This window comes from Choloepus didactylus, chromosome 11 (genome assembly GCF_015220235.1).
Source record: "Choloepus didactylus isolate mChoDid1 chromosome 11, mChoDid1.pri, whole genome shotgun sequence".
In the NCBI taxonomy this organism is placed as follows: Eukaryota; Metazoa; Chordata; class Mammalia; order Pilosa; family Megalonychidae; genus Choloepus; species Choloepus didactylus.
The window spans coordinates 81,743,610-81,747,066 of NC_051317.1; positions in this window are offsets into that span (position 1 = coordinate 81,743,610).

Genomic DNA, 3,457 nt, shown 5'->3' on the forward strand with positions numbered 1-3,457 from the left:
CCAACAAATACTTCCCAGTTCCCACTACCTGTCATTTTATAGAAGAAAAATCTGCAGCTTCAAAAGCTAAGTAACTTCAGGTTCACCCAGCTAGAAAGTAACGGGTATTAATTAAACCTAGGTCTGTCTAATTCCAAAAACTTTGTGTTTTAGCTCCACCCCTATACTGGAGGGATTTTAACCCAGGCCTCCTAGCTCCTGCACTCATTCCACAGTCCCTACATCAGTGATCAAATACACAAGTTGCATTCTATCCCACTTGTTTTTGGAGGCGTTCTCCAAATAGTTGATGATCGGCCCAGCTGTCTATAACAAAATTGAGAGCTTATCAGATAATATTTAGCAATTCGGCAACTCCACTTCTTCCTTTTGAGAGTGGGGAGGCAAATCTCGCTGATCACTTTCCAGCTGAGAGAATGGGTCTCCTTGGAGAGCTAGATTATCCACATTTATCACATTTCTGCTCTGCCTTCAAGTCACACATGAAAGGTTAATACATTGATTATGCCATTTTATGCAGTTCCCATTTTACCCAGGCTAAACTTTGTTAGCTGGCCTGTGGTTTAGAAATAATATGGCCAAGAGCTCTGCTATAAATCATTAAAACATTTTATGCCCTGTCAGCCCCATATCAGAGCTTGGAAGAAAAGAGCTTTAAAAATTGGTAACTGCTTTGACTCCACCCCCAAAGGAAGCCTTCTATCTCTGTTTATCTTTCTGGTGTAGCCTTGCTCTTGTAGCCTGCTACTCAGAAATCAACCGGGACACTATCTGTGGGAATTTGCAGTTCAAAGAAAGACATGGAAGGGTCATTCCTTACCTGTTTCCAGCACTGCTAGAGGCTGAGAAGAAATGGGGTATAAGTGCAGGTACAGAAAAACATTTTCCCCCTTTTTATTATTTACTTATTTTTAGCTAAGTACCTAGATTTTAAACATGCCACTGGATCAAATATTACCAAATCCTTTCCCAAAATGCATTTATTGTCACTCAAGGAGTGAGGTTTTAGAAAATAGAACCAGATATCTGAGCTGCTGCATGAACTCCACAGCAATGCAGGCCTGACCCCCTGGCTGGGAAACCATGTTTTAGGGAAGCGTATGTGTACTGATCAACACAACCACATAAACAACCCATCAGGCTGAAAGAAGAGGCAATGATAATCCCAGGGACCAGTGTTTCAGGTGAACCAATGACTGTGTAAAATCAACAATTAAAGAAAATGATGTAGTAATGTTTACAATTTGTTTTCATTTGGATGCCAAAGATGAACAAACTAAATAAATACATAAAGTATTATTTACAGAGTTCATGTGTGTGAGACAGAAGGCATGATGTCAATTTTTTAAGGCTTTTCACACAAATGAAGATATTGAAGTCTTCCTAATTCTGAGCCCAAACTTTCTCCTTGTGACATAAGTTGGTGACAGACTAGAGAACTGTCTCTAAAGCTCCTTTTAGGTCAAAATACTTGCCTCTTCACTTCTCTTCCATGCTCTTTACTGCTACATCTATTAAGGCACTGATTTCACCACACTGTTCTGTAATTACCAGGTGGATTTTCTTTCTGCATTGTCATTAGATATTAACCCCAGTACTGGCACAGTATTTGGTTTATAGTCAAAATGTAGTAAACGTTTGTTAAACTGAGATGGAATCTATGAATCTATTCATTTCAAAGCCTCAATCAATTTTGAATGCCAAAGCTATAAGAATGTTTTCAATATCATCCTAATTCTAGAAATTCCTAAGAAACAATTAGCCAACTATTACTAAAAACTGTGTTGTAATAATATTTGGGATAAGACCCTTCATGTACTCATCCAGCATTTGTGACTATAATTACAAAATGTGTACAATCTTGGTCTAGTCAGATGTCTAGATTAGGGAAAAAAGTAATCTTTCTATGGGATTATGGCTGCCCATCCCCTGCCTTTCCCAGTATTATTTTTATATTTCTTCCCCCATCAAAACTACACAAATCCCAAGTACCACTAAATCATCATTTCTCATAGTTCATTTCACAGAGTCCTATATCTGAACCACCTCAGGAACTTACAAATGCATCTCCCTGGGTTCTTCTGCAAGCGTGCTGAATGAGATTCTCCAGGTGTGTAACCCAGAAAGCTGGAATAATAAGGCCCACAGGTGATTCCAATGGACACTCAAGTGTGAGAACCACTGCCCAGGGCCCATGAATTAAGACGGAAGATCAAACAGGATGGGACCTTGAGGAATCTGTTGAAGCAGTTAAGTAGGTTGAAGCTCCATTTGTTTACAAGATTAATTTGAATCCAGCACCCAAGAGAAGCACTTTGATTTCTGAAAGCTCTAACCTGTGCTCTGACTCAAGGGTCTATCATAATTTTTAATTACATAACCTTCTGGGTTGCATTCTGCCTGCTCTCTCTGTAAACTGAATAGGTTCCTTCTATATCCATGATGGTTAATATAAATTTTATATTTAGAAAGTAACATTCCCTCACCTCTCACCTCCCTTCCCCATCCCCCCACTGCTTTATCAAACCTCACACCTCTACATTTTCTATAAAGAGGGGAGACACCTCAAAGTCTGCTCAGTTGCAACCATGTAACCCAGTTATCTGCTCAAGGGTGGGGTGCCTTCCTCTGAATCAGTAATAGCAAAACCACCTCACTTTACTGGAGAATGGAAACACCATGCCTAGGGAAAGCATGTTGCTACCAAAAAGATGGGTGTTTGTTAAAGATTTTTAAGTGGCCATAGAAATACTGTGAGTTAGTAGGTTGACAAAGTAGGTTTGGTGAAAACAAAAATATGTTGATGATACATAAGTCAATAATGGTGCCATTTAGGTACAGTGGATTCTCCCCCTAGAGAGCATCCTGTTCCGACGAGAGAGAACATAGGTGCACTCGGAGAATTGAGAAAGAATTTGATGGGAAGACCTTCCTGGAGGAAGCCACCCACTGTGGAATGCTCAGTGGTCTCCCACAGATGCCTTCTCCAGTGATGGATGAGCATATTCTGTGGTACAGAACTAAAGAGGTTTAAAGGAGATAGAATTTCTTTGATCTATGTGATTAGAAATGAGGAACCATCACAGAGTTAATGCGTTTCAAAGCGAATGAATGAATGAATGAATGAGTGAAATGTTTCTTTCAAAAGAAAAGACAAGAAAGAACAAAAAATGTGTATAAGGAAGGAGCTAAGAAAGAATGGAGAGAGGGAGGGAGGAAGTTCCTAATCCTAGTTGGAGGATATTATCGCAAAAAAGAAAGATAAATGAGGAAAAGGATGGATTTCAAGAAAGCATATGATATAATGGGAAAGCATTAAGAGAGGGAGAGTCTGTTCATTTCTCTACTTCTAATGGATTGGAGAAGAGATTCCTAAGGCCTTGGAGGAGAGGCTAGAAGAAGCAGCATTGCCAAGGGTATGTTGTTCTTTGAATTTTGCTTTTAACTGTCAGATAAC